The sequence below is a fragment of the Myxine glutinosa genome, chromosome 3 (assembly GCF_964187855.1).
Source record: "Myxine glutinosa chromosome 3, kmMyxGlut1.1, whole genome shotgun sequence".
NCBI classification, from domain to species: domain Eukaryota; kingdom Metazoa; phylum Chordata; class Myxini; order Myxiniformes; family Myxinidae; genus Myxine; species Myxine glutinosa.
The window spans coordinates 102,294,870-102,308,324 of record NC_136263.1 but is presented as its reverse complement, the minus strand read 5'-3'; positions in this window follow the sequence as shown (position 1 = coordinate 102,308,324).

Below are 13,455 nucleotides of genomic sequence, written 5' to 3'. Positions count from 1 at the left end.
TAGTGTGGAAAAAACACTTTTTGCACTTATGATAGTGTTGAAAAACCACTTTTCGCACTTGTGTTAGTGTTGAAAAACCACTTTTCGCACTTGTGTTGGTGCAGGAAACCACTTTTGCACTTGTATTGGTGTGGAAAAAACACTTTTTGCACTTATGATAGTGTTGAAAAACCACTTTTCGCACTTGTGTTAGTGTTGAAAAACCAGTTTTCGCACTTGTGTTGGTGCAGGAAACCACTTTTGCACTTGTATTAGTGTGGGAAAAACACTTTTTGCACTTGTGATAATGTTGAAAAACCACTTTTCGCACTTGTGTTAGTGTTGAAAAACCACTTTTCGCACTTGTGTTAGTGTTGAAAAACCAGTTTTCGCACTTGTGTTGGTGCAGGAAACCACTTTTGCACTTGTATTAGTGTGGAAAAAACACTTTTTGCACTTGTGATAGTGTTGAAAAACCACTTTTCGCACTTGTGTTAGTGTTGAAAAACCAGTTTTCGCACTTGTGTTGGTGCAGGAAACCACTTTTGCACTTGTATTAGTGTGGAAAAAACACTTTTCGCACTTGTGTTAGTGTTGAAAAACCACTTTTCCCACTTGTGTTGGTGCAGGAAACCACTTTTGCACTTGTATTAGTGTGGAAAAAACACTTTTTGCACTTGTGATAGTGTTGAAAAAACACTTTTCGCACTTGTGTTAGTTTTGAAAAACCACTTTTCGCACTTGTGTTGGTGCAGGAAACCACTTTTGCCACATGTATTAGTGTGGAAAAAACACTTTTTGCACTTGTGATAGTGTTGAAAAAACACTTTTCGCACTTGTGTTAGTGTTGAAAAACCACTTTTCGCACTTGTGTTAGTGTTGAAAAACCACTTTTGCACTTGTATTAGTGTGGAAAAAACACTTTTTGCACTTGTGATAGTGTTGAAAAAACACTTTTTGCACTTGTGTTAGTTTTGAAAAACCACTTTTCGCACTTGTGTTGGTGCAGGAAACCACTTTTGCCACATGTATTAGTGTGGAAAAAACACTTTTTGCACTTGTGATAGTGTTGAAAAAACACTTTTCGCACTTGTGTTAGTGTTGAAAAACCACTTTTCGCACTTGTGTTAGTGTTGAAAAACCACTTTTGCACTTGTATTAGTGTGGAAAAAACACTTTTTGCACTTGTGTTAGTTTTGAAAAACCACTTTTCGCACTTGTGTTGGTGCAGGAAACCACATTTGCACTTGTATTAGTGTGGAAAAAACACGTTTCGCAATTGTGTTAGTGTTGAAAAAACACTTTTCGCACTTGTGTTAGTGTTGAAAAAACACTTTTCGCACTTGTGTTGGTGCAGGAAACCACTTTTGCACTTGTATTAGTGTGGAAAAAACACTTTTTGCACTTGTGATAATGTTGAAAAACCACTTTTCGCACTTGTGTTAGTGTTGAAAAACCACTTTTCGCACTTGTGTTAGTGTTGAAAAACCACTTTTCGCACTTGTGTTAGTGTTGAAAAACCACTTTTCGCACTTGTGTTAGTGTTGAAAAACCACTTTTGCACTTGTATTAGTGTGGAAAAACACTTTTTGCACTTGTTAGTTTTGAAAAACCACTTTTCGCACTTGTGTTGGTGCAGGAAACCACTTTTGCACTTGTATTAGTGTGGAAAAAACACTTTTTGCACTTGTGATAGTGTTGAAAAACCACTTTTCGTACTTGTGTTAGTGTTGAAAATCCACTTTTCCCACTTGTGTTGGTGCAGGAAACCACTTTTGCACTTGTATTAGTGTGGAAAAAACACTTTTTGCACTTATGATAGTGTTGAAAAACCACTTTTCGCACTTGTGTTGGTGCAGGAAACCACTTTTGCACTTGTATTAGTGTGGAAAAAACACTTTTTGCACTTGTGATAATGTTGAAAAACCACTTTTCGCACTTGTGTTAGTGTTGAAAAACCAGTTTTCGCACTTGTGTTGGTGCAGGAAACCACTTTTGCACTTGTATTAGTGTGGAAAAAACACTTTTTGCACTTGTGATAGTGTTGAAAAACCACTTTTCGCACTTGTGTTAGTGTTGAAAAACCACTTTTCGCACTTGTGTTGGTGCAGGAAACCACTTTTGCACTTGTATTAGTGTGGAAAAAACACTTTTTGCACTTGTGATAGTGTTGAAAAAACACTTTTCGCACTTGTGTTGGTGCAGGAAACCACTTTTGCACTTGTATTAGTGTGGAAAAAACACTTTTTGCACTTGTGATAGTGTTGAAAAAACACTTTTCGCACTTGTGTTAGTTTTGAAAAACCACTTTTCGCACTTGTGTTGGTGCAGGAAACCACATTTGCACTTGTATTAGTGTGGAAAAAACACTTTTCGCACTTGTGTTAGTGTTGAAAAACCACTTTTGCACTTGTATTAGTGTGGAAAAAACACTTTTTGCACTTGTGTTAGTTTTGAAAAACCACTTTTCGCACTTGTGTTGGTGCAGGAAACCACATTTGCACTTGTATTAGTGTGGAAAAACCACTTTTCGCACTTGTGTTAGTGTTGAAAAACCAGTTTTCGCACTTGTGATAGTGTTGAAAAACCACTTTTCGCACTTGTGTTGGTGCAGGAAACCACTTTTGCACTTGTATTAGTGTGGAAAAAACACTTTTTGCACTTGTGATAGTGTTGAAAAAACACTTTTCGCACTTGTGTTAGTTTTGAAAAACCACTTTTCGCACTTGTGTTGGTGCAGGAAACCACATTTGCACTTGTATTAGTGTGGAAAAAACACGTTTCGCAATTGTGTTAGTGTTGAAAAAACACTTTTCGCACTTGTGTTAGTGTTGAAAAAACACTTTTCGCACTTGTGTTGGTGCAGGAAACCACTTTTGCACTTGTATTAGTGTGGAAAAAACACTTTTTGCACTTGTGATAATGTTGAAAAACCACTTTTCGCACTTGTGTTAGTGTTGAAAAACCACTTTTCGCACTTGTGTTAGTGTTGAAAAACCACTTTTCGCACTTGTGTTAGTGTTGAAAAACCACTTTTCGCACTTGTGTTAGTGTTGAAAAACCACTTTTGCACTTGTATTAGTGTGGAAAAACACTTTTTGCAATTGTTAGTTTTGAAAAACCACTTTTCGCACTTGTGTTGGTGCAGGAAACCACTTTTGCACTTGTATTAGTGTGGAAAAAACACTTTTTGCACTTGTGATAGTGTTGAAAAACCACTTTTCGTACTTGTGTTAGTGTTGAAAATCCACTTTTCCCACTTGTGTTGGTGCAGGAAACCACTTTTGCACTTGTATTAGTGTGGAAAAAACACTTTTTGCACTTATGATAGTGTTGAAAAACCACTTTTCGCACTTGTGTTGGTGCAGGAAACCACTTTTGCACTTGTATTAGTGTGGAAAAAACACTTTTTGCACTTGTGATAATGTTGAAAAACCACTTTTCGCACTTGTGTTAGTGTTGAAAAACCAGTTTTCGCACTTGTGTTGGTGCAGGAAACCACTTTTGCACTTGTATTAGTGTGGAAAAAACACTTTTTGCACTTGTGATAGTGTTGAAAAACCACTTTTCGCACTTGTGTTAGTGTTGAAAAACCACTTTTCGCACTTGTGTTGGTGCAGGAAACCACTTTTGCACTTGTATTAGTGTGGAAAAAACACTTTTTGCACTTGTGATAGTGTTGAAAAAACACTTTTCGCACTTGTGTTGGTGCAGGAAACCACTTTTGCACTTGTATTAGTGTGGAAAAAACACTTTTTGCACTTGTGATAGTGTTGAAAAAACACTTTTCGCACTTGTGTTAGTTTTGAAAAACCACTTTTCGCACTTGTGTTGGTGCAGGAAACCACATTTGCACTTGTATTAGTGTGGAAAAAACACTTTTCGCACTTGTGTTAGTGTTGAAAAACCACTTTTGCACTTGTATTAGTGTGGAAAAAACACTTTTTGCACTTGTGTTAGTTTTGAAAAACCACTTTTCGCACTTGTGTTGGTGCAGGAAACCACATTTGCACTTGTATTAGTGTGGAAAAACCACTTTTCGCACTTGTGTTAGTGTTGAAAAACCAGTTTTCGCACTTGTGATAGTGTTGAAAAACCACTTTTCGCACTTGTGTTGGTGCAGGAAACCACTTTTGCACTTGTATTAGTGTGGAAAAACACTTTTTGCACTTGTGATAGTGTTGAAAAACCACTTTTCGCACTTGTGTTGGTGCAGGAAACCACTTTTGCACTTGTATTAATGTGGAAAAAACACTTTTTGCACTTGTGTTAGTGTTGAAAAACCACTTTTCGCACTTGTTAGTGTTGAAAAACCACTTTTCGCACTTGTGTTGGTGCAGGAAACCACTTTTGCACCTGTATTAGTGTGGAAAAAACACTTTTTGCACTTGTGATAGTGTTGAAAAACCACTTTTCGCACTTGTGTTAGTGTTGAAAAACCACTTTTCGCACTTGTGTTAGTGTTGAAAAACCACTTTTCGCACTTGTGTTAGTGTTTAAAAACCACTTTTCCTACTTGTGTTGGTGAAGGAAACCACTTTTGCACTTGTATTAGTTTGGAAAAAACACTTTTTGCACTTGTGATAGTGTTGAAGAACCACTTTTCGCACTTGTGTTAGTGTTGAAAATCCACTTTTCCCACTTGTGTTGGTGCAGGAAACCACTTTTGCACTTGTATTAGTGTGGAAAAAACACTTTTTGCCCTTGTGATAGTGTTGAAAAACCACTTTAAGCACTTGTGTTAGTGTTGAAAAACCACTTTTCGCACTTGTGTTGGTGCAGGAAACCACTTTTGCACTTGTATTAGTGTGGAAAAACCACTTTTCGCACTTGTGTTAGTGTTGAAAAACCACTTTTCGCATTTGTGTTGGTGCAGGAAACCACTTTTGCACTTGTATTAGTGTGGAAAAAATACTTTTTGCACTTGTGATAGTGTTGAAAAACCACTTTTCGCACTTGTGTTAGTGTTGAAAAACCACTTTTCGCACTTGTGTTAGTGTTGAAAAACCACTTTTCGCACTTGTGTTAGTGTTGAAAAACCACTTTTCGCTCTTGTGTTGGTGCAGGAAACCACTTTTGCACTTGTATTAGTGTGGAAAAAACACTTTTTGCACTTGTGATAGTGTTGAAAAAACACTTTTCGCACTTGTGTTAGTGTTGAAAAACCAGTTTTCGCACTTGTGTTGGTGCAGGAAACCACTTTTGCACTTGTATTAGTGTGGAAAAAACACTTTTTGCACTTGTGATAATGTTGAAAAACCACTTTTTGCACTTGTGTTAGTGTTGAAAAACCACTTTTCGCACTTGTGTTAGTGTTGAAAAACCAGTTTTCGCACTTGTGTTGGTGCAGGAAACCACTTTTGCACTTGTATTAGTGTGGAAAAAACACTTTTTGCAATTGTGATAGTGTTGAAAAACCACTTTTGCACTTGTATTAGTGTGGAAAAAACAATTTTTGCACTTGTGATAGTGTTGAAAAACCACTTTTCGCACTTGTGTTAGTGTTGAAAATCCACATTTCCCACTTGTGTTGGTGCAGGAAACCACTTTTGCACTTGTATTAGTGTGGAAAAAACACTTTTTGCACTTGTGATAGTGTTGAAAAACCACTTTTCGCACTTGTGTTAGTGTTGAAAATCCACTTTTTCCGCTCGTGTTGGTGCAGGAAACCACTTTTGCACTTGTATTAGTGTGGAAAAAACACTTTTTGCACTTGTGATAGTGTTGAAAAACCACTTTTCGCACTTGTGTTAGTGTGGAAAAAACACTTTTTGCACTTGTGATAGTGTTGAAAAACCACTTTTCGCACTTGTGTTAGTGTTGAAAAACCACTTTTCGCACTTGTGTTGGTGCAGGAAACCACTTTTGCACTTGTATTAGTGTGGAAAAAACACTTTTTGCACTTATGATAGTGTTGAAAAACCACTTTTCGCACTTGTGTTAGTGTTGAAAAACCAGTTTTCGCACTTGTGTTGGTGCAGGAAACCACTTTTGCACTTGTATTAGTGTGGAAAAAACACTTTTTGCACTTGTGATAGTGTTGAAAAACCACTTTTCGCACTTGTGTTGGTGCAGGAAACCACTTTTGCACTTGTATTAGTGTGGAAAAAACACTTTTTGCACTTGTGTTAGTGTTGAAAAACCACTTTTCGCACTTGTTAGTGTTGAAAAACCACTTTTCGCACTTGTGTTAGTGTTGAAAAACCACTTTTCGCACTTGTGTTGGTGCAGGCAACCACTTTTGCACTTGTATTAGTGTGGAAAAAACACTTTTTGCACTTGTGATAGTGTTGAAAAACCACTTTTCGCACTTGTTAGTGTTGAAAAACCACTTTTCGCACTTGTGTTAGTGTTGAAAAACCACTTTTCGCACTTGTGTTGGTGAAGGAAACCACTTTTGCACTTGTATTAGTTTGGAAAAAACACTTTTTGCACTTGTGATAGTGTTGAAAAACCACTTTTCGCACTTGTGTTAGTGTTGAAAATCCACTTTTCCCACTTGTGTTGGTGCAGGAAACCACTTTTGCACTTGTATTAGTGTGGAAAAAACACTTTTTGCACTTGTGATAGTGTTGAAAAACCACTTTTCGCACTTGTGTTAGTGTTGAAAAACCACTTTTCGCACTTGTGTTGGTGCAGGAAACCACTTTTGCACTTGTATTGGTGTGGAAAAAACACTTTTTGCACTTATGATAGTGTTGAAAAACCACTTTTCGCACTTGTTAGTGTTGAAAAACCAGTTTTCGCACTTGTGTTGGTGCAGGAAACCACTTTTGCACTTGTATTAGTGTGGAAAAAACACTTTTTGCACTTGTGGTAATGTTGAAAAACCACTTTTCGCACTTGTGTTAGTGTTGAAAAACCACTTTTCGCACTTGTGTTAGTGTTGAAAAACCAGTTTTCGCACTTGTGTTGGTGCAGGAAACCACTTTTGCACTTGTATTAGTGTGGAAAAAACACTTTTTGCACTTGTGATAGTGTTGAAAAACCACTTTTCGCACTTGTGTTAGTGTTGAAAATCCACTTTTCCCACTTGTGTTGGTGCAGGAAACCACTTTTGCATTTGTATGAGTGTGGAAAAAACACTTTTTGCAATTGTGATAGTGTTGAAAAACCACTTTTGCACTTGTATTAGTGTGGAAAAAACAATTTTTGCACTTGTGATAGTGTTGAAAAACCACTTTTCGCACTTGTGTTAGTGTTGAAAATCCACATTTCCCACTTGTGTTGGTGCAGGAAACCACTTTTGCACTTGTATTAGTGTGGAAAAAACACTTTTTGCACTTGTGATAGTGTTGAAAAACCACTTTTCGCACTTGTGTTAGTGTTGAAAATCCACTTTTTCCGCTCGTGTTGGTGCAGGAAACCACTTTTGCACTTGTATAAGTGTGGAAAAAACACTTTTTGCACTTGTGATAGTGTTGAAAAACCACTTTTCGCACTTGTGTTAGTGTGGAAAAAACACTTTTTGCACTTGTGATAGTGTTGAAAAACCACTTTTCGCACTTGTGTTAGTGTTGAAAAACCACTTTTCGCACTTGTGTTGGTGCAGGAAACCACTTTTGCACTTGTATTAGTGTGGAAAAAACACTTTTTGCACTTATGATAGTGTTGAAAAACCACTTTTCGCACTTGTGTTAGTGTTGAAAAACCAGTTTTCGCACTTGTGTTGGTGCAGGAAACCACTTTTGCACTTGTATTAGTGTGGAAAAAACACTTTTTGCACTTGTGATAGTGTTGAAAAACCACTTTTCGCACTTGTGTTGGTGCAGGAAACCACTTTTGCACTTGTATTAGTGTGGAAAAAACACTTTTTGCACTTGTGTTAGTGTTGAAAAACCACTTTTCGCACTTGTTAGTGTTGAAAAACCACTTTTCGCACTTGTGTTAGTGTTGAAAAACCACTTTTCGCACTTGTGTTGGTGCAGGCAACCACTTTTGCACTTGTATTAGTGTGGAAAAAACACTTTTTGCACTTGTGATAGTGTTGAAAAACCACTTTTCGCACTTGTTAGTGTTGAAAAACCACTTTTCGCACTTGTGTTAGTGTTGAAAAACCACTTTTCGCACTTGTGTTGGTGAAGGAAACCACTTTTGCACTTGTATTAGTTTGGAAAAAACACTTTTTGCACTTGTGTTGGTGCAGGAAACCACTTTTCGCACTTGTGTTAGTGTTGAAAAACCACTTTTCGCACTTGTGTTAGTGTTGAAAAACCAGTTTTCGCACTTGTGTTGGTGCAGGAAACCACTTTTGCACTTGTATTAGTGTGGAAAAAACACTTTTTGCACTTGTGATAGTGTTGAAAAACCACTTTTCGCACTTGTGTTAGTGTTGAAAAACCACTTTTCGCACTTGTGTTGGTGCAGGAAACCACTTTTCGCACTTGTGTTGGTGCAGGAAACCACTTTTGCACTTGTATTAGTGTGGAAAAAACACTTTTTGCACTTGTGATAGTGTTGAAAAAACACTTTTCGCACTTGTGTTAGTGTTGAAAAACCACTTTTCGCACTTGTGTTAGTGTTGAAAAACCACTTTTGCACTTGTATTAGTGTGGAAAAAACACTTTTTGCACTCGTGTTGGTGCAGCAAACCACATTTGCACTTGTATTAGTGTGGAAAAAACACTTTTTGCACTTGTGATAGTGTTGAAAAAACACTTTTCGCACTTGTGTTAGTGTTGAAAAACCACTTTTTGCACTTGTGTTAGTGTTGAAAAACCACTTTTGCACTTGTATTAGTGTGGAAAAAACACTTTTTGCACTTGTGTTAGTTTTGAAAAACCACTTTTCGCACTTGTGTTGGTGCAGCAAACCACATTTGCACTTGTATTAGTGTGGAAAAAACACTTTTCGCACTTGTGTTAGTGTTGAAAAACCACTTTTCGCACTTGTGTTGGTGCAGGAAACCACTTTTGCACTTGTATTAGTGTGGAAAAAACACTTTTTGCACTTATGATAGTGTTGACACTTTTCGCACTGTGTTAGTGTTGAAAAACCACTTTTCGCACTTGTGTTGGTGCAGGAAACCACTTTTGCACTTGTATTGGTGTGGAAAAAACACTTTTTGCACTTATGATAGTGTTGAAAAACCACTTTTCGCACTTGTTAGTGTTGAAAAACCAGTTTTCGCACTTGTGTTGGTGCAGGAAACCACTTTTGCACTTGTATTAGTGTGGAAAAAACACTTTTTGCACTTGTGGTAATGTTGAAAAACCACTTTTCGCACTTGTGTTAGTGTTGAAAAACCACTTTTCGCACTTGTGTTAGTGTTGAAAAACCAGTTTTCGCACTTGTGTTGGTGCAGGAAACCACTTTTGCACTTGTATTAGTGTGGAAAAAACACTTTTTGCACTTGTGATAGTGTTGAAAAACCACTTTTCGCACTTGTGTTAGTGTTGAAAATCCACTTTTCCCACTTGTGTTGGTGCAGGAAACCACTTTTGCATTTGTATGAGTGTGGAAAAAACACTTTTTGCAATTGTGATAGTGTTGAAAAACCACTTTTGCACTTGTATTAGTGTGGAAAAAACAATTTTTGCACTTGTGATAGTGTTGAAAAACCACTTTTCGCACTTGTGTTAGTGTTGAAAATCCACATTTCCCACTTGTGTTGGTGCAGGAAACCACTTTTGCACTTGTATTAGTGTGGAAAAAACACTTTTTGCACTTGTGATAGTGTTGAAAAACCACTTTTCGCACTTGTGTTAGTGTTGAAAATCCACTTTTTCCGCTCGTGTTGGTGCAGGAAACCACTTTTGCACTTGTATTAGTGTGGAAAAAACACTTTTTGCACTTGTGATAGTGTTGAAAAACCACTTTTCGCACTTGTGTTAGTGTGGAAAAAACACTTTTTGCACTTGTGATAGTGTTGAAAAACCACTTTTCGCACTTGTGTTAGTGTTGAAAAACCACTTTTCGCACTTGTGTTGGTGCAGGAAACCACTTTTGCACTTGTATTAGTGTGGAAAAAACACTTTTTGCACTTATGATAGTGTTGAAAAACCACTTTTCGCACTTGTGTTAGTGTTGAAAAACCAGTTTTCGCACTTGTGTTGGTGCAGGAAACCACTTTTGCACTTGTATTAGTGTGGAAAAAACACTTTTTGCACTTGTGATAGTGTTGAAAAACCACTTTTCGCACTTGTGTTGGTGCAGGAAACCACTTTTGCACTTGTATTAGTGTGGAAAAAACACTTTTTGCACTTGTGTTAGTGTTGAAAAACCACTTTTCGCACTTGTTAGTGTTGAAAAACCACTTTTCGCACTTGTGTTAGTGTTGAAAAACCACTTTTCGCACTTGTGTTGGTGCAGGCAACCACTTTTGCACTTGTATTAGTGTGGAAAAAACACTTTTTGCACTTGTGATAGTGTTGAAAAACCACTTTTCGCACTCGTTAGTGTTGAAAAACCACTTTTCGCACTTGTGTTAGTGTTGAAAAACCACTTTTCGCACTTGTGTTGGTGAAGGAAACCACTTTTGCACTTGTATTAGTTTGGAAAAAACACTTTTTGCACTTGTGATAGTGTTGAAAAACCACTTTTCGCACTTGTGTTAGTGTTGAAAATCCACTTTTCCCACTTGTGTTGGTGCAGGAAACCACTTTTGCACTTGTATTAGTGTGGAAAAAACACTTTTTGCACTTGTGATAGTGTTGAAAAAACACTTTTCGCACTTGTGTTAGTGTTGAAAAACCACTTTTCGCACTTGTGTTAGTGTTGAAAAACCACTTTTGCACTTGTATTAGTGTGGAAAAAACACTTTTTGCACTCGTGTTGGTGCAGCAAACCACATTTGCACTTGTATTAGTGTGGAAAAAACACTTTTTGCACTTGTGATAGTGTTGAAAAAACACTTTTCGCACTTGTGTTAGTGTTGAAAAACCACTTTTTGCACTTGTGTTAGTGTTGAAAAACCACTTTTGCACTTGTATTAGTGTGGAAAAAACACTTTTTGCACTTGTGTTAGTTTTGAAAAACCACTTTTCGCACTTGTGTTGGTGCAGCAAACCACATTTGCACTTGTATTAGTGTGGAAAAAACACTTTTCGCACTTGTGTTAGTGTTGAAAAACCACTTTTCGCACTTGTGTTGGTGCAGGAAACCACTTTTGCACTTGTATTAGTGTGGAAAAAACACTTTTTGCACTTATGATAGTGTTGACACTTTTCGCACTGTGTTAGTGTTGAAAAACCACTTTTCGCACTTGTGTTGGTGCAGGAAACCACTTTTGCACTTGTATTGGTGTGGAAAAAACACTTTTTGCACTTATGATAGTGTTGAAAAACCACTTTTCGCACTTGTTAGTGTTGAAAAACCAGTTTTCGCACTTGTGTTGGTGCAGGAAACCACTTTTGCACTTGTATTAGTGTGGAAAAAACACTTTTTGCACTTGTGGTAATGTTGAAAAACCACTTTTCGCACTTGTGTTAGTGTTGAAAAACCACTTTTCGCACTTGTGTTAGTGTTGAAAAACCAGTTTTCGCACTTGTGTTGGTGCAGGAAACCACTTTTGCACTTGTATTAGTGTGGAAAAAACACTTTTTGCACTTGTGATAGTGTTGAAAAACCACTTTTCGCACTTGTGTTAGTGTTGAAAATCCACTTTTCCCACTTGTGTTGGTGCAGGAAACCACTTTTGCATTTGTATGAGTGTGGAAAAAACACTTTTTGCAATTGTGATAGTGTTGAAAAACCACTTTTGCACTTGTATTAGTGTGGAAAAAACAATTTTTGCACTTGTGATAGTGTTGAAAAACCACTTTTCGCACTTGTGTTAGTGTTGAAAATCCACATTTCCCACTTGTGTTGGTGCAGGAAACCACTTTTGCACTTGTATTAGTGTGGAAAAAACACTTTTTGCACTTGTGATAGTGTTGAAAAACCACTTTTCGCACTTGTGTTAGTGTTGAAAATCCACTTTTTCCGCTCGTGTTGGTGCAGGAAACCACTTTTGCACTTGTATTAGTGTGGAAAAAACACTTTTTGCACTTGTGATAGTGTTGAAAAACCACTTTTCGCACTTGTGTTAGTGTGGAAAAAACACTTTTTGCACTTGTGATAGTGTTGAAAAACCACTTTTCGCACTTGTGTTAGTGTTGAAAAACCACTTTTCGCACTTGTGTTGGTGCAGGAAACCACTTTTGCACTTGTATTAGTGTGGAAAAAACACTTTTTGCACTTATGATAGTGTTGAAAAACCACTTTTCGCACTTGTGTTAGTGTTGAAAAACCAGTTTTCGCACTTGTGTTGGTGCAGGAAACCACTTTTGCACTTGTATTAGTGTGGAAAAAACACTTTTTGCACTTGTGATAGTGTTGAAAAACCACTTTTCGCACTTGTGTTGGTGCAGGAAACCACTTTTGCACTTGTATTAGTGTGGAAAAAACACTTTTTGCACTTGTGTTAGTGTTGAAAAACCACTTTTCGCACTTGTTAGTGTTGAAAAACCACTTTTCGCACTTGTGTTAGTGTTGAAAAACCACTTTTCGCACTTGTGTTGGTGCAGGCAACCACTTTTGCACTTGTATTAGTGTGGAAAAAACACTTTTTGCACTTGTGATAGTGTTGAAAAACCACTTTTCGCACTTGTTAGTGTTGAAAAACCACTTTTCGCACTTGTGTTAGTGTTGAAAAACCACTTTTCGCACTTGTGTTGGTGAAGGAAACCACTTTTGCACTTGTATTAGTTTGGAAAAAACACTTTTTGCACTTGTGATAGTGTTGAAAAACCACTTTTCGCACTTGTGTTAGTGTTGAAAATCCACTTTTCCCACTTGTGTTGGTGCAGGAAACCACTTTTGCACTTGTATTAGTGTGGAAAAAACACTTTTTGCACTTGTGATAGTGTTGAAAAACCACTTTTCGCACTTGTGTTAGTGTTGAAAATCCACTTTTCCCACTTGTGTTGGTGCAGGAAACCACTTTTGCACTTGTATTAGTGTGGAAAAACCACTTTTCGCACTTGTGTTAGTGTTGAAAAACCACTTTTCGCACTTGTGTTGGTGCAGGAAACCACTTTTGCACTTGTATTAGTGTGGGAAAAACACTTTTTGCACTTGTGATAGTGTTGAAAAACCACTTTTCGCACTTGTGTTAGTGTTGAAAAACCACTTTTCGCACTTGTGTTAGTGTTGAAAAACCACTTTTCGCACTTGTGTTAGTGTTGAAAAACCACTTTTGCACTTGTATTAGTGTGGAAAAAACACTTTTTGCACTTGTGTTAGTTTTGAAAAACCACTTTTCGCACTTGTGTTGGTGCAGGAAACCACATTTGCACTTGTATTAGTGTGGAAAAAACACTTTTCGCACTTGTGTTAGTGTTGAAAAACCACTTTTCCCACTTGTGTTGGTGCAGGAAACCACTTTTGCACTTGTATTAGTGTGGAAAAAACACTTTTTGAACTTGTGATAATGTTGAAAAACCACTTTTCGCACTTGTGTTAGTGTTGAAAAACCACTTTTCGCACTTGTGTTAG